The sequence below is a fragment of the Monodelphis domestica genome, chromosome 6 (assembly GCF_027887165.1).
Source record: "Monodelphis domestica isolate mMonDom1 chromosome 6, mMonDom1.pri, whole genome shotgun sequence".
Taxonomy (NCBI): Eukaryota; Metazoa; Chordata; class Mammalia; order Didelphimorphia; family Didelphidae; genus Monodelphis; species Monodelphis domestica.
The window spans coordinates 174,133,063-174,151,748 of NC_077232.1; the positions used below are offsets into that span (position 1 = coordinate 174,133,063).

Consider the following 18,686-nt stretch of genomic DNA (forward strand, 5'->3'; position numbering starts at 1 on the left):
CACACAGTAAGTGTCTGAGGATGCATTTGAGCTCAGGTCATTAAAGTGCCTCAGGGGTGGTGCTCTATCTACTATATCACCTGGCTGCAGCTATATGTCAGTGGTTTGCAAGCTTTTTTGGATCATTCTTTGAGTGAGGAATCACACATGCACATGTACATGGGGTTGCAAGTGTCAATTGAATATAATTGGTGGGAGCTTTGAGCATGCCACTGGGGTTGTAACAGTTCTACACAAAGTCTGGAATACCCTTTGAGAACCACAGTAATATATAGTCTTGTCAGTTATCAATCAGTTGGCATGCATTTATTAAACCACTATTATATAGGAGGCCCTATGTAATCCTTGGTAGGAACCATAAGCACAGATATATAATGATGAGAACACTATAGTACTGACCTAACAACCCAAAGAGGAGGAGACAGACCAACTGGTCAGTGACTTCTACAGTTCAATTTCCTAAATCCTTTGCATTTAATGGCATGCAAACATATGTCCTTTGGGGCTTTGGAATATTCCTCTCTAGAAATCTTTGCTGCAACAACAAAGACAAGAGCAACAAAACCATTCATCCATTATAGGAAGTCCCATTCTCTACAAAATGGATTCAAGATCTTGAGCCTATGTCTACAAAATGCATCTGTTAGGCAAAAGGCTATATGGCCATGTTGGTGAAGGTGTGGCACAGGTTGGGGCAACATGGAGGGGTCTCCTCCATTCCCCCTCTTTCCAGCACCCAAGGACTTTTTTTGTATGTTTCTCCCCTCTGTCCAGCTGCCCAGTGTGGGGACTTCCTTCCTCCACTGTCTGAGGGCTCACAGGCAGCTTGAAGTTGCGCTTTGGGCATGAGATCTTGAAAATGTTTGCCAACACTGCTATATGGAATCCTAGAGCAGAGGATGAGGGTTCAAGGACACAAGAGAGTTTGGGATGGGTATTCAATTAATTCAATTCAATTCAATTTGACAAGCAGTTACTAAATGTTTGCTCTGGGTAAGGCATTATGCTGATTGCTGAGGATCCAAAGACCAAAATAAGAGACTTCCTGACTTCAAGCTGCTTATATTTTATAGAAGGGCTACATATGTATGCACAGCTGTAAATATAAAATATAATCCAAACTAATTTCAACCAGAGAAAAGTGAAGAGCATTAACAACTTAACAGGGCTAGATGGGCTCTCCTACGGAAGACCAACCTTGCTATCTTCTGGTACCATCATGGCAACCTATCCCCTTTCTTGCATGAAGAGGTTCAGGCTCCCACTTCCTCTACAAACAGTTGTGTTTATTTATATAATCTCTTCTCTTCCTTGAAACTCCCTTCTACTCAACCCTTTTACTTAATTTTTTTTTAATTTATTTTTAAACCCTTTCCTTCCATCTTAGTGTCTATTGGTTCCAAGGCAGAAGAATGGTAATGGTTAGGCAATGGGGGGGTTAAGTGACTTGCCCAGAGTCACACAGCTAGGAAGCGTCTGAGGCCAGATTTGAACCTGGGCTCTCCCATCTCTAGGTCTGACCGTTAATCCACTGAACCACCCAGCTGCCTCCTCAACCCTTTTACTTTAAATGAAATGTACAATTAAATGTACAAAACCCAACAATTTCATTGCTTGGGCACATACTCCAAGAGGTCAAAGATTTGGGCAAAGAGGACCCCTATCAACACAAGAAATCACAACAGCTCTTTTTTGGGGGTAGGCAAAGAACTGGAAATGAAGTGGGTGCTCCTTTCCTGGGGAATAGCTGAGCAAATAATGGTAGCGAAATATAATGGAACATTATTGAGCTCTAAGAAATGATTACTGTGAGGAATTGAAGATTTGAATGAAATGATGCAGAACAAAGTGAGCAGCAGCAGAAGAATTTATATGACTACAATAATGGGGAAAAGTAAACAACTTTGAAAGACTTCTGATTAATGCAGTGAGTAAATATGACTCCAGGGACTTGGCAATGAAGTATGCTTTCCACCTCTTGGTAGAGAGGTGATGGACTAAAGGCGCCAAATAATAGCATCATTTTCAGATTTGGATAGTGCGTTGATTTATTTTACCAGACTAGGCTTATTTATCATACTAGGAAAGGCTACTATCAGAAGGAGGTGGGGGATACATGGACAACAGGTGGTCAGCAGTGATAGTGATGCAAAAAAAAGAAAGCAAAGCAAAGTCCATTTTAAATTGACTTTAAAAGCAACAGAAGAGAGAGGCAGACATTCAGAAAGGTCAAGGACAAACAGGGAAGTTTTGTTACTACACATATTCCTTCCATGATCTGGAAAATATGTATAAAAGTTTTTGGTCTTCTCTTCAAAACAGAGAAGTCTGGATTTTTTCTTTTTCTTTATGGAATATTTATAGTACCTCACTGTGGAATTTGGGTTATGTATTTGGTTATTCTGTATGTGGGTCAATGTTAAATAAAAATACTGCAAGAAAAAGGAATATAAAATACAAAATAAATATGAAAAATCTTAAAATGAAAGAAAATGTTGATGGTATACCAAACTAACATATATTTTATGCATTTCTGAGTTTCTAAGCTTTTTCTGTGTCATCTGTTGGCCTTCATATGTCAGCTTTCCATAAAACTCCCCCACAATAACCATTGAATTTCTTACACCAACCTGTGAAATATCAAATAGGGAAAATCAAAATGGAGAAGGGATACCTATATTGTGTTACATTAAACATATTCATAAAAACAAACTATGTAACAGAGGTTCATCGTTTCATTTCCAATCTTTTCTGTTCCTCTTTTTATGATGAAACATTGGTATTTGTTCATTTCATAACCAAAAAGAAAATTTTTGAGAATATTTGTCCATAGGAGTGAAGGGTAAGTGGGGGTGTGGGTTATCAGGGTTAGAATGTGAAATGGAATTCAAAGAATTCCCTGGGACTCTTTGAAGTAGCCATTGGGGAAAGTACATTTTTGAAGCCCCAAAGGAGGCATGAGAGAGAAGATAAGGAGAGGAGAAGAAGATAGCTGGGCAGGAGGATAGGAGTCTATGCTGACTATGTCTAGTGAGGATAGGACTAAAGAGTGTAATATAATGAAGAGAACCATAGAATCTCATACTGTTCAGGAGCTGCAAGGCCCATCTAAGCCAACTTGGTCTTTGGTACCCGGCCAAGAATCCCTCTTAATTCAGGAGGGACCTTGGACCATTTTCCCTTTGCCTCTTTAGGTGAAGTGAAGGCATGCAGCCATTTCTTTCCCCAAGTTAACTTTCTACCTATCTTGGCAAAGATTAAAAGCATTCCACTTAGAAAACCATCCAATGGCACTTGACTTTTTGTATTAGAGCAAAACCCCAAAAGGGATGTGATATTTAAGTAGAGGGTAGAAAAGAATGTATGTCAGGTCAGGATTATTTCTTTTCAAAATTTGCTGCCAGGAATTTATCCTGAGGGAAAATAATATATATAGTCAAGATCTAAACCTCCTTCCTAGATGGACCCAAAGTTATGCCCTTTATGCAGAGAAACTTAACATCAGATCTGAAATACTGATGCTTTAAAAAGAAGTAGGATTTCTTAATACTCAGCAAAATGAAACACAAACCCTCACCATAATTTTTTTTTTCTTTTCATGCTTAGATAACCCATAACTTAGAAATTTTCTCCCTGGGTTTCTGTGAAATTCTTCATTAGCATTTTCTCTAGTAGATGTAACCTGAAATGAAGGTGGAATAGAAAAAGGAATAGATTTGGAGTCAAAGGACTGGAGTTCAAATCTTAACTTTGCTACAAAAGATCTCTGTGACCTTGTACAAATCATTGCTCATCTCTGGGTCCTATTTTGCTCATTTGTAAAATGAGGTGATAGGGCTAATGATTTCCAAAGCCCTGCCTCCTTCTAACTTTAAATTTTTGATTCTGCATTTTGGTGGGAAAGGGGCTGGTGATGGAAGAAGGTGAAATCTAGGGCTGTGGTTTGTATTGTCAAGAGGACCCCTGTTTTGGAAATTTCCTCCAAAGAAGCAGATTCATAATTTACCAGTAACTTATAGATCCAAACAATTTTCTGGAGTCACTGAGAAAATGAAATACTTGCACACATCTAGTATGGAGAGGACTTTAACCCAGTTTCTCCTGACTGCAAGACTAAGCCTCTACCCACTAAAAGCAAATTCAAACAAAAAAAAACCTTTCTTATGGTGTTGAAAATCACTGAATGCTAGAACTGCAAGACACTTTAGAGGCAGTCTACCAATTTACTAACCTACCAATAGGGTTTAAAACCGTATTCCCTATCTCAGTAATAACTCCAAGAAAGAATGGCAAAGGATAGGAAAATAGGGGTTAAGTGACTTGCTCAGGATCACATAGCTGAGAGGTGTCTGAGAACAGATTTGGGCCCTTCTGACTTCAGTCTGGTGTTCTATTCACTCTGCAACTTGATTGTCCTTCATTAACCAAAGATTCTTAACCTAGGGGTCCAAGAACTTGTTTTTGAAAAAACACACCAATAATTTGTTCCTTTTCTTATCCTCTGTATTTTATTTTTTAAATTTGAAAATATTATCCTGAGAAGTGGTCTTTGGCCTTCATCAGACTGCCAGAGGACTAAAGTATAAAAAGGTAAAAAAAAAAACCTAAGAATTATGAACATTTAATAGATAAAGAAACTGAGGCTTTGAGACTGGCTAGCTCAATGTCATTTTGCATTTTTAGAAGAGCCAGAGTATGAACTCCAGGTCTTGTGAATCCAATCTGACATCCATAGGAATCTAGGGCCCAGGAGGAGATGTTCCTTCTTTCCCTATGATCACAAACCTATTAGTATATGTCTGTTTTTTTTTTTTTTATGAGGAGTTTGCTATAGCCTTTGGGTCACTAGTTCTGCCAATAAAGCCATGAGCAATTGCCTAGCTGATAAGAACCTAAAAAAAATGAACAAGTCCAGGGGCTTTTCGAAGGACATACATCTAAGCTGTCAAACATCTCCCTTTGTCGATATGCTCCGGTAAAACAAAGATGGAAATCTTAAAACAAAACTCACAATTTCTGTAAGGTGTGTTGATTTCCTCCTGTTTAGCCTATGAAAGGAGCAACAAACCCTTTTCTACTCAAAAGACACTAATATGTAGGAAGAAAAAAACAATTGAGGACTTCACAGAAGTAAAAAGCATCTTTTCCTCTCTTTGAAAGAAGAATATAAAAGGTAAAATTTCTTTTGATTTTTAAGGTTAAAAGCAGGGACCATAAAATATTATTCATTCAATAAAAATGACAAACAAAATATTATCCATTCAAGTTATCTTTTGTATTCTTCTTTTGTTTTTAAGGTTAAAGGCAGGGAAGCATAAAACACTATTTATTCAATAAAAATAACTAATATTTTGAAATCTACTGTTTCCATTCTGTGTTCAGTTAAGTAAATGGGTGGGGGAATGAAGTAAGGAGAGGAAGACAAAAAGGCTGAGAGAAGGAGGAGAAGGAAAGAAAAATAGGGTGGACATTGTTTATTAGCTCTTCCTTTCCCAATTCTTTTCCTTAAAAATCTTCAAATGCTCTGCTCTGAACTAGATACCTCTCTTTCTCTCTCTCTCTCTCTCTCTCTCTCTCTCTCTCTCTCTCTCTCTCTCTCTCTCTCTCTCTCTCTCTCTCTCTCTCTCTCTCTCTCTCTTCCCTTTAGTCTCTTCCTTAAGATCTTCCCTCTATTGTAAATAAACTACCACAAATTCCATTTACTTTAGTAATTCATTTTGGGATATAGAAATTAAATCCCTATGACCACCTAATAAAACCTATTAATATATTTCAGTCTCAACCATGATTAAATTTAACAAAGGCTAGAAGGGACCTTGGAGGTCATCAAGTCGAAATCCCTAATTTTGCAGAAGAGGTAACAGAATGTCAAAGAAGTTATATGATATCTCCATTGTTATACAGATAATAAGGGGCAAAGCTGGGATTGGAACCCAGGGCTTATTCCAAATCCAGTTATTATATCCTTAGTTCTGGCTCTGTGAATGGTATGAATTGAAAATATGCAAGCATACCTGAGTGCTTAGGACCCCTGAAGTTTGTGACTTTTGAGTTTTATAAAAACAGCAACTGACTTCCATCCATACACCCAGCCAGCCAGTCACCCAGCCAACCGAATATTCATTCATCTATCCAGCCATCTTTCCATCCATCAATCCATCCATCCATCCATCCATCCATCTCTCTCTACTTATTTGTCTAAAAACATCTATCTGTTTATATCTGTAAGATTTAATATTTGTTGTTCACCACAGTTCTGTGAGGTATTGTTATCTATTATCTTCATTTTTTTTGATGAAGAAACTGAGCCCTGGTTCCAAAGTTTATCCATCAAAGAACATCTATTGAGTGCTTATTATATGGCAGGAACTGTGCTAAGTACTGGGGAACAAAGAAGAGGAAATATAAAGCATGATCCCATGGTCTCAAGAAGCTCATATTAAGTTTGAAGAGGAGCATCTGAGCCTGGGTTTCTCCTGAACTCAAGTTTGACAGCCTCTATGTCTTCCTATTCTAAGAGATATCATGGAACAAATCCCAGATACCACAGAATCATAACCCCATTGGAAGGTCATCTAATCTCTTTCATTTTATATATAAGGAGATGGAAGCTCCCAGCTGGGAGGTGCCTTGCACAAGATCACAGCTAGTTACTGGCAAAGCTCAGAATAGAGCTAGTCTCATGACTACACCAACATGAAATCTCTATAATTTCTTAGATCAGTCTGGAATTCAATTTCACTTTAGTCAATCCAATTCACATTTATGGAGCCCCTGTTTATCTTTCAACAAGAAATATCCAAATCAGGGTCCATTATTGAACTTCCCTCCCCCTGCCAACTTAATAAGCATCATGAATCCTCTCATTATTTCAGCAGTATTTCCAGGATGGTATTTTAAATGCATAACATCATGTTAGCCTTTTCTACATAATTAACAAAATATATGCCATGGGATAAAGCCAATGAAGATGGCAGGTCACTATTAGCTTTTCTGGGATCAGTCCAAGGGTTTTCAGGATAGTGAATATGTAGGCTTAGGCTCTGAAATCTAATTTTTTTTTTTTTTGTCAAACTTGCTGATGACCCAAGAAAGAAGGAAGCAAGGGGGCAATAGAGCACAGGATTCCAAGTTGGAGGACCTGAGTGTGAATGCTGGATTTGTAATTTAGTATTCATGTGGCATTGGGCAAATCACAATCTCTTTGAACTTCTGTTTTGTCACAAACAAAGTGATGAACAGACCTGGACTAGAAAACTTTTAGTTCTAAATCAACATGCTAAATGATAGCAGAGGGGAACTGAATTAGAAGATCCTGACAATACTGGAATAAGAGAGGATGGGGGATGTCTGATGGCATATATCTCCTAAGATAGCATTGGCAAACTTTGGTGAGTTGTTTCCCTTCGATCTGCCTCAGTTTCCTCATAAATAAAAGAAGGTTGGACTAAATGATCTTTCTGGTCCCTTCCAGTACTGAATCCTAAAACTTTATGAAATAGAATCTCACCTAAAACCAACATTAGCATATTCCTTTCTTCATCTAGGGCTCCCTCCTCCTTTTTCCCCAACATTGTAAGTTCAGAAAATCTCTCTGGTTTTAAATATTAAAGCCAGTTGGGAACAGGAAGAACAGATTTAGGCCATATTCTAAGTCTGGGAAACACAGGAAACAAAAAAATAAAACCACAACTTAGAGAAAGGCAGAAATTTATTATAGGATTAAGCATTTTTGTTCTAAAAAGTATTGCTTAAGAAAAACTTGGTGACTTTGATAAAAACTGCTTGACATAATTCAGACAAAGGCCTCCAAGTACTTAAAGCATCCCAAAGATTAAATGCTTTTCACAATTGTTAGGTAAAATGGGTTATCTTTTCTCCTTCAGCAATATTCTTAGGCAGATTACAGGAACCTAGAGGCAGCCAGGTGGCTCAATGTATTGAGAGTCAGGCTTCAAGACAGGAGGTCCCAGGTTCAAATATGGCCCTAGACACTTCCTCACTGTGTGAACCTGGGCAAGTCATTCAATCCCAAATGCCAGGCCTTCTTGCTCTTCTGCCTTGGAATTGGTGCTCATACTGATTCCAAGACAGAAGATAAAGGTTAAAAAAAAAAAAAGATTACAGGGAACTAGCTGGGATTGCAGCAATGGAAATCATATTGGATTTGGAGTTGCTAAACTTGAGATCTCAATTCTGTCACTTACTATCCATGTGACCTTAAGCAAGACACTTATAGGCTGTCTTAATATCTTTATCAGTAGTGACAGATTTGGAGTAGAGACCTCCAAAGTCCCTTCTTGCTCTAAATCTATATTCTTTGGGTCTTCAAGCTTGAAGGGACTACTGAGGTCTTCAGGGTTCCTGATCTCAAGATGATTTAGGTGAGAATTTTCCAGATGTAGGCAGAGCTAGACTGAATATGTTGCTCTAGAGACATCTTTAAGTCACAGTTGTGTACAGCCTTCTCCCCTTCACTTCACCTTTTCTCCTTTCTCCCTCCAGCTCTAAGAACAGTAATCAAATCACCATTGCCATTCCTGTAAAGAATGTGGGGATAAACTAGCCTAAAAGCCTTTCCCCACTATATGTTGTCTTCTCCTATTAAAATATAATTTGCTTGAGGACAGAGATTGTCTTATTCTTTAGATTTGTACTCCCATGCCTGGAACATAGCAAGGACTGAAAAAATGCTTTCCACTCATTCATTCATTCAAACCCCTCATCTTACAAATGCACTTAGCACAGTGTTAGCACATGCTCTTGTTCAGTCATTTTTCAGTCTTGTCCAACTCTTCAAGACGCAATTTGGAATTTTCTTGGCAGAGATCCTGGAGTGATTTGCCACTTCCTTCTCTGGCTAATCTTACAGATGAGGAAACTGAGGCAAACATGGTTAAGCGATTTGCCAGATCTGAACTCTACCCACTGGGTCACCTAGCTGCCCCTGTACATAGTGGGCACTTAATAAACTCTTATTGACTGTTCTTGACAAAAGAGGAAAGAGGGGCCCAGGGGATTTAAGCTGTATGGATATTGTAAATAGGCCAAGCCCTTTCTGAAATGAATTATAATTGCACACAAGCTTCCTGATCTCCTCCAACAGTTTCATCAGTTCAGTTTGCGGCATGTAATCAATAGCCACTATACTCCTACAAGATCAAAAAACCTTAAATTCAGTGCTTATAACACACCCATTTTACTTTCTGCAAAATACTGCTGCTAAGATAATGAACTCACTGCTGTCAGTTCTTTAGCTACAAAAGGGATGATCAATGCCTTTTCCTTTAAACACATGCATACACATACAACACAAGGGCAGTTGGGTGGTTCAGTGAACCGAGTGTCAGGCCTGGAGTCAAGAAGACTCATCTACCTGGGTTAAAATCTGGCCTCAGAACCTTAGTAGCTGTGTCACCCTGGGGAAGTCACTTAACCCTGTTTGCCTCAGTTTCCAAATCTGTCAAATGAGCTGGAGAAGGAAATGGAAAATCATTTTGAATATCTTGCCAAGAAAACCCCAAACCAGGTCATGATGAATCAGACATGACAGAAACAACTGAAATGTATCATCACACATCACCTCAACAAGTTGTTTAAGTCCTCCCCTCTTCCCTCACCCTCACCTCAATTGGTAATAAGGTTCTAGGAGTGACATGTGCATTAACAACTTTATCTTGAGCACCAATGGGATTCAAATCCAAGTTATCAATTTGGATCCCAATGGAACTTTCTAGCTTTCATTCGTTTTTAAGTAAAGAAATATAGCAAGTGAAGGGCCAAGGAAAGGTGTAGACAATGGAAGATTAAATGGATCCTCCTTTCAGTTTTAGTTAGAGTAAATATTCCTATCTAGAGATTCAGGAAATTACCCACACATCCAGAGTAAGTGAGCTGCCTGGCAGCTTGGCATCATTGCAAGAGGGCTGGCCTCAAACTCTGTAGGACCTGGGCTTTAGTCTGACCCTAACTGTGTTCCTGGGGCAAGCCACAACTTCTCAGGGCTTCAGTCAATTCTAAGATTCAAGTTGCAAAGATGGCGCATCTGTGAGGGGCATTTCCACAGAATGGGTTTCTTTATATGGAAACATCAGGCTATAGCCAAAATAACAAGAAACAAGCCCCTTTGGGATTATGGGATTCTTGGATTAAAAACTATAAGGACCATTAGAAGTTATCTAGAACGAGGATTCTAAAACTTTGGGTCTCAGGGTTCCTTTGCATTTTTGAAAATGGAGAACCTCCTAAGGGGCTTTTGTTGATGATGGCTATGATCAATCTTTACTGTATTAGAAACTAAAATTGTTAAATTTTTAAAACATTTGTTGATTTATTTAAAATAAAAATAAACCTGTCACATGTTAACATCTTGATGGAAAAAAATCCTAAAAAAACTAAAAAATATAGTCAGGAATGGTGCTGTTTTAACTATTTTTGCAAAGCTCTTTAATGTCTGACCTAATAAGAAACAGCTCTTTTCTCATATCTGCTCCTGCAATCAATCTGTTCTGGTATATTATTTTGCAAGTATGTGAAGAAAATTGGGCTGATGCAGAAAGGTGGTTAGAAAAGGAATAGGAAAATAATGTATTATGACGAAAACAATTTTAATCTCTCAGACTCCTAAAAGGATCTTGGAGATCCTCTCAGGGGTTTGAAAACTATCCATCCAGTCCAACCTCTCCATTTAACAGATAGGGAAGCTGAGAAGAATGTATAGGAAGAATATAAAGAATATAAAGGAAGTAAATAGCCTGGCCTGGATCTTGGGGCTCAAGACTTCAAATTGAGCATTCTTTCCATGGTACCATGAACCCTCTCAGTTCTTCCTTTAATTGGTTCCAAAGGTAAATAACAGTTAACAGGTATGCTGCACTTTCAGGTTTGCAATATGTTTTATATTATTATCTCATAATGACCCTGTGGCCAGTGCTATTATTATTCCCATTTTACAGATGAGGAAATTGAGGCTGAGAGTTTAAATGACTTGTCTAGCATCTCATAACTAAAAAATATCTGAGGCTAGCTTTGAACTCAGATCTTCCCTATTCTCTGTCTAGCACTCTATTTACCAGGCAACATTGCCTAAATGAAAATTAGATACAATGAAAATAATAAATTGATACTCCCTAAATAATGAAAGGAATGCCAAAGTCATTTAGTATGTTTCCCTGCTGACCAAGTGTATTTCTCATATGAGATAGTGAAGAATCTAGCTCACTTTTTATAGTCCTTGGGATAAAAGAGAATTCTGCAATCTTTCCTTCAGTATAACAGACACCTGATACACAACCATCACCTAAGTAAGTGAAGCCTTTGTTGCCTGTTAGTGTCTAAAAGGGCAGGCTGATCAATCCTAATACTTTAGGGAAGTCTAGGGGCATTTACTGTGATGTCATTAGTTGGGAGGCCAATCACTTCCAGATATAGAAGCCAACAGCACAGGAGAAGATACCTTGCTCTTTGTGTAGAAAGGGAACAATGTTATGTGGTGGGCAGCCATAAAAGGCTTAAACCCAGAGGAAGGAAATAAACTATTGGCTCACTCAGAGAGACTGACAGATGTAAAATGTCATCAAGCAGTATAGCTCCATCCTGGGCATACTAGAGAAAGTAAAGCTCTCCTTTTACTCTTCCCTATTTGCCTGTATATCCTATATCCCACAGACTGTTGGAAAACTTCTCAATCCCCAAACAACTACCCTGTCTCCACCTTTGCCAATTCCTTTGTTAGTAATTCCTAAAAACTCTTTGATCATATTATCTTCTTCCATTTTTTCATCTTTTACTCAAGATGCTTCTCCTTTCTGAGGTCAACTCTTCTACTACTCTTGAGCCTATCTTCTTCTGAAGTCTCTAACAGGCAGTTCTCAAAATCATCCCTCTACCTTTTAATTTTCTTACCCTTATCTACTAGTTCTTTACCAGCTGCCTACAAACATTCCCAAGTCTCCCTCATCTTAAAAAATAATTCTCATTACACCTAGCCATCCCCTCAAACTATAGTCTTATCATCTCTCCTTCCTTTCATAATCAAATTCCTAGAAAAATCTGAGTATAGGCACATTGCCTCTACTTGCTCTCCACTTGCCCAATTTTCAATCTTTTGTAATCTGGTTTATAACCTCATCAATCAACTGAAACATCTTACTCTAAAGCTACTAATGATTCCTCTGATGTCAAAACTTATTTATGATCTTTTCTCAGTCCTCACCCTTTTTGACATATCCTCCTGGATATACCTGCTTTCTCAGGGTTTTCATAATGTGTATCTCCTTCTACTTATACGTCTGTTCCTTTTCTGTTTACTAGTTCATCATCTGTATCTAAGAATGTAAACCAAGGCTCTCTACTGTGGCCTTTTCTTTTCCCTCTCTAGAGTCTCTAACTTGATGATCTGATCTGCTTGCATTTATTTAGTTATCATTTCTATGAAAATGACTCTGAAATCTGTATATATCCAGTTCTAGATTCTCTTCTGGACTTCAGTTCTACATTTCCAATTAGAGATTAATTAATGTTTCCAATTGGAAAACCCAATGAGCCTCTCAAATTCAACACATCCCAAATAGAACTTATTCTTTTCCCTCTAACCTACTCTTCTTACAAGACAGAGAAAATAGGGAATTCTTTCTGTTGGAGGCACCAGTATCCTTCCAGGCACACAGGACTCCAATCCCAGAGGTATCCTCAATACCCTATGAACACACATCCAAGCAATCCACTGCCAAATCTTGCTTTTACTTTCACAGCATTACTCCTGCTTGTTGCCTCCTTTCTAGTCATGAGGATACCACCTCCCTCTAAATTCTGAAATAGCTCCCTAACTCATTTTTCTGTTTCCAATCTCTCTCTGCTTCAATTCATTCTCTAAAGAGCTGACAACGTGGTTTTTCCTGAAGCTCAAAGCTGTGAATCTTGAAATTTCTCAGACTTGTGAAAGTTAAAAGATTCTCAGACTCTACCTTAGAACATTTGGTTAAAACCATTCCCCATTTTAAATAATGAAGCTACTTAGATCTAAAATGTGAGAACTCTACTTAGATCAGAAATGGGAAGACCTCTACTCCACCTGTACTTAAGACTGCTTTAGGGAAGAAAACTCCTTGCAGAACAATGAAAAGTACTTAACTCATATTTATGGTGAGGCAAAAGCCCTTAAGCTAAGTACCTATAAAGGTCAGACAAGCTGTGAATTTACAAGGAACAAAGAGCTGAGAAACTTACTCAGAGCTTTCCTGGCATGAATTACTCAAAAGTTCACACCTTCTTAGGTGTGAACTAAGAATGGTCTGTCCTTTGAAAAACATCTATTGTGATTGGTAGATATAAGGACTTAGGGGAGGTGACATGGGAGAAAAATGCCCTTTAAATAGGAGCTCAGACTCATTCTGAAAGAGTCAGCTGAGAAAGGCTGCCTTGAAGGGTCTCTCTCGAGACTCTCTCGGGGACAATTCAGATTGAAGATTGAGCTAGTGAAGGCAGCTGAGATGATGCTGGCCTGGTGTCACTAGATTCCTTGCTTGGACAGATCTTGTGGTGAGTGATAAAAGACTGACTGATCTCTCTCTCTTAAGACTCAGGTCTAGGCCATGTTGGTTTAAGGCCCTTCATACTTATTCCTTTCTTACTCTTTCTCTCTTTCTTTGATTCCTCATTGTATTATTAATTAAATTCTCTATAAAACCCAGTTGACTTGGGTATATTCATAATTGGGAATATTTCCCTGGCGACCACCTTATATTTGATTTAAAACAAGACACTGTAGTGAAAACATATTTTCTGCAGTCACAAATTTACTCACCCACTCTTAAATCTATCACAATTTATACCTCAACCATTTTAACTCTTACAGTTTATGGCTCCCACTCTTTTAAATGCCACAAAGCTGACCATGTCGCTTTCTTTCTCCATAGGCTCAATGCCTCCCTATTATCTCTAGAATGAAATATTAACTTCTTTGTTTGTAAGTGAAAACCCTTTACAGCTTGGTTTCGTCTACCTCTCTAATTTCATTAGATGACACTCATGCCTTCCTTTATTCCAGAGTCCAGGGCAACGGTCTTTCATGCTGTTTCTCAGATGTGCCACTCCATCTTCCTTCTCAGGCCATTTTCACTGACTTTCCCTATGCCTGGGAAAGACTATCCTCCTTCCTCAGCCACGCCACTTAAAAGCTCTTCCTTCAAAATTCAGCTTATGTAACATTTAACAGCTTCTAAATGACACTTTTTCTCCCTGGTTGCTAGTCCCTCCTCTCTCTCAATTGCTTTGCATTTATTTTATAAAGAGAACATTCCTTTGCCCACAAAACTGAAATGCCTCTTGGCATTTGGATGCTTATGAAACAGACACTGTGATCTAAGGACCAAAGGGGTATGACGGTGTCTGAAAGATCAGGTGGGGAAGAGTTTAATCCTCTGGAATGGGAAAAGTAAACGAGTACACTGAGGGGAGGCCATCAGGTACCCTATGGAGAACTATACAACAGTAGAGAAGACAAGAGACTGGTATGGGGGAGGCAGGAGTTGAAGTGTCTTGTTGGACTAGGGCTGGAGGCTGTAGTTGTTAACCTAAAGTGAGGAGGGATGAAATGGAGGGAGAAATGGGATGACACAACATATCCTGAATGATTTCTCACTCCTCCCCTCTCCACTGCCCCAATCTTGCCCTGACTTACCTGTGACTTTTGGGAAGGGGCATATGTGCTTTGAACTAATCTTCATTCATTATAGGCTTGCTTTATTTTCTGTTTTTCCATTTGTTCTAAAGAAATCAGTTTCTTTCTACTGCTAAGATTGCTTACTATATTGCTAATGTATATGTTCCCTTTGCAGCTAAATCCAGCTGAAGAAGGCAATGGAGTGATAAGGAACCTAGAAGAAGAAGCTGGTGAGTTTTACTGAAGCTGGGAGGTAAACCTAGATAAAAAAAATTTGAGGGTCCATATCTTGAATGAAAAGAGATAACATTAATTCATGCTATAACTTCCCAAAGCAAAGAAAGGCCATAGGAATTTGGACCAAGATTTAACTATACCTCAAGAAAAGGGAGGAAGTCACTTCTTATTATTGAGTTCACTTTGATCCTTCAGCATGGGCAAATTTTAAAAAGTCCCTCCATGGAGGATGAAACATAGGTCAATACTTAGAAGGTGAAGTTGGGAAATGAGCAACATCCATATAAGGCTGGGAGCAGGAAGGAAGAAGCAATATTTCTCTTGTTCATCAAACTGTACCTTCAACTTCACACAAATATCTATCCATCCTATCTATCTATTTATCTATCTATCTATCTATCTATCTATCTATCTATCTATCTATCCATCCATCCAGTTACCTATCATCTCTCTATCATCGCTATTTATCCATCCATCTATCCATCATCCATCTATTTACTTATTATCTCTCCATCCATCCACCATCTCTGTCTATCCATCCACCAATCTACTATATCTACCACTCCCATATGTACTTGTTTTCTTTCTGATAGAATATCATCTCCTTGAGGGCAGATAGTTTTATTTTCATGTCTCTAGTATTTTGCACACAGCAGGCAAGTAGTTATTAGTTGATTGACTCTTATATAGCAATATTGCTGCCCTGGGAGGACAGTTGCATACCTGTTAGTCCTTCTTTCTCAGTCAGCTTTGTTCACATTGTTTGGCAAAAGCTATATGGACTCCTCCATTAACATCATAATTATTCATTTTTCTACCAGAGACTCATGCAATGCAAGTGCTGGAGATTACTTTAGAGATGTAAACCTTAAAATTTCTTAGACTTATGAATGTTGGAAATTTCCCCATTGGGAAATTTCATACTTGAAAACATTTCCTACTGATAGTAAGAACTCTATTGGAATATGAAACTCCTTGGCATGGGAGGATCCTTCTCCTTCCTACTTAAGACTACTTTAGGACAGAAACCTTTTGCTAAACAATGGAAAGGGCTTTGACCTATGCTTAAGCATAGAACAGGAAGTTCTTTGAGTCATGATTGATTTTAGAATTGATACAATAGAGATACTTGGAATGACAGAACCAGGTCTTGGAAACTATAAGCTCCACCCTACTCAAGAGTAACAGGATTTAGGAAGGACTGCAGCAAAGATCAAGGTTTAATTATTTGAGAATATGACCTTCAACAGACATGTGCAAAGGGGACAGACCTCTGGGCGGTCCTGGGTTAAGCTAGAGCCACCATTGGCACAGGGAAGACATGGACAGTGATTGGTAGATGTGAGAACTGAGGGGAGGGAACTTAGAGGTTTTGCTTAAAGATAGGTGGGGGGTGTCTGAGGACTGAAGGGGGTGGATGCTCTGAAGGAGGTCTGAGAGGAGGGAGGTCCTGGAGGGAGAGCTCCTGGAGAGGTCTTGAAGGAGACTGTGGAAGGAGAACTCAGGAGGAGTCAGGAGGAGAATTCTCTGGAAACATTTCTTGAAAGGAGGCTCTCTTGAAGGTGGAGCCTGAGGTTGGCATGAGAAGCCTTACCTAGAGAGATCTTGGGTGAGTGATAAAACCAAATGACTGATTTATCTCTTAGGACTGAGGTCTAGGCCTTATTGGCTTGAGGCCCTTCATTCTTATTCCTTTCTTACTTTCTCTCTTTTTCTATTGATTAATCAGTGTATTATAAATTAAATTTCTCTATAAAACCCAGTTGGCTTGGGCATATTCATAAATTAGGAATATATTCCCTGGCAACCATCTTATATTTATATAAAACCAAGACACAGTAGAAAACATATTTCAGCGGTCATAATTGTTATATATTTCCCTTGCTCCCAAACATTTTAATTATCACAGTTTATGGCTCCCACTCTCTTATCTACAACTATTTAACACTCAAAACTATTTTAAATCTAACAGAGATCATCTGGTCCAGTGGTTTCCAATGTTTGTAAGATAATCTTTTTTTTCAATATTAAAAAGTTAAAAAAACCCTACCTGATAGTAACTATACAAGTATGTATGGATTGAGAAAATATGTGATGGGAACAATTCTGTGTATTGCATAGAGTCCTGAACTTGGAAGCAACAGGACCAGAGTTCAAATCCTACTTCTAACATTGAATAGTTGTATGACCAGAGATAAGCCATTTTCTCTCTTTAAATCTCACTTTCTTCATCTGTAAAATGGGGATAACAAATTACTATAGTACCTTCTTACAGAGTTGTTATGAAATTCAAATAATAATTGATATATGTCACATGTATATCATATGGATATGAACTTCTGTTAAAATATTTTTATTTTTTTATAAACAGCAGCTATTCATATTGATAAAGGTGATTCTATTAATTCAGTGATGCTTTCATAAAAATGAATATTTTATCACAATAGAATTCCCACATTTCTTTCATTAAAAAAAATCCTCACTTTCTCTCTTTGAATATAAACTAAGAATCCATTTCATGACAGAAGAGTGGTAAGGGCTAGGCAACTGGGGTTAAGTGACTTGCCCAGGGTCATACAGCTAGGAAGTATATGAGGTCATAATTGTCTCCTGTCTTTGGGTCTGGTTCTCTATTCATGGAGCCCCCTAAATGCCCCATCATTGACACTTTCTCAGACATATTTGTGAGACATTATTTATTCAGTCTATAAAATATATCTCTGTGTATTTAATATACGGACTCTTGATAATTTTGTTGGAGCTAAATCAGGATAAAAATGATGTTTGGTTCTTGGTGAGTACATGGTAAACTTGCAATAACACCATAACTCCAAGGATGATAGAAATGTAGAGTCATAAAATCTGTGAGCTGGAAATGGCCTTGGTCTTTTCCAAATGATTCATAAAGGAATCCCCATGACAACATACCTGAAAAGTCATCTGCTAACTTCTGTTTTTAGACCTCCAAGAAGTGGACGCTGCCTCTTCTGGAGGCAAACCATGCTCCCTTTGTCAGTAAGTGCTTCCTGAACTCAAACTTAAATTGGCTTCTTTCATATTTCCATCCATTAGTCTCGATTCTGCTTTTGGTGGTCAAAATAAATCTAATTTCTTCAACAACCTGAACACAGCTACTGCATTTCCCCCCAAGTCTTCTTTTCAGCTAGTGGAATGGGCCCAGGACACTCAAACAATCCTCCAGTGTCATAAACTCAAAGTCCTTTTTGCCTTTCTTCGGATGCTCTAAATTACGGTGCCCAGAACTGTACGTAATCCTCCAGGTGAAGTCTGACAAAGGCAGAGAATGATGGACTTCTCACCCTCAGGGGGTGAATGAATGATTAAATCCAACTTATTCACATTAGACATGATAAAACTGAGGCTCAGAGCAGAGAAATTATTTGCCTGAGGCCCCAGAGCTAGTTAGCGGCAAAGCCAGGACTAGACTTTGTGTCTTTGGGTTCCTAGTCGAGGGCTCTTAATGCTCCAGTCAATCATTTGGTGACTGTTTACTTAAAGACCATCCTTGTCCAGATACTATTTTCAGCATTGTAGGTGCAATTACAGCAGTCAGACAGTCCCTGCTCCTCACTTTCCTGGGACCTATTTTATACTGCAGATATGTGGGTAGTATTGTTTCCCAAGTGTGCATCTAATTGGCTTTTCCCCCCAGCAACTGGTTTTTAATAACTAGTTGGAATGACTCTCTCTAGTGAAGACCTCAGCATGTAAAACAGCTTGAAGACCATTCCTGACTTGCCTTTTCAGTTCTGAGGTATGCAGAAGC

The 18,686-nt window shown here is 38.5% G+C and overlaps 1 protein-coding gene across 2 annotated transcripts in view; it reads right to left on the reverse strand.

Moving 5' to 3' along the window:
• RNF150 (ring finger protein 150) overlaps positions 1-18,686 on the reverse strand; it is a 359,371-nt gene that overhangs the window by 141,631 nt on the left and 199,054 nt on the right. The window lies entirely within an intron of this gene.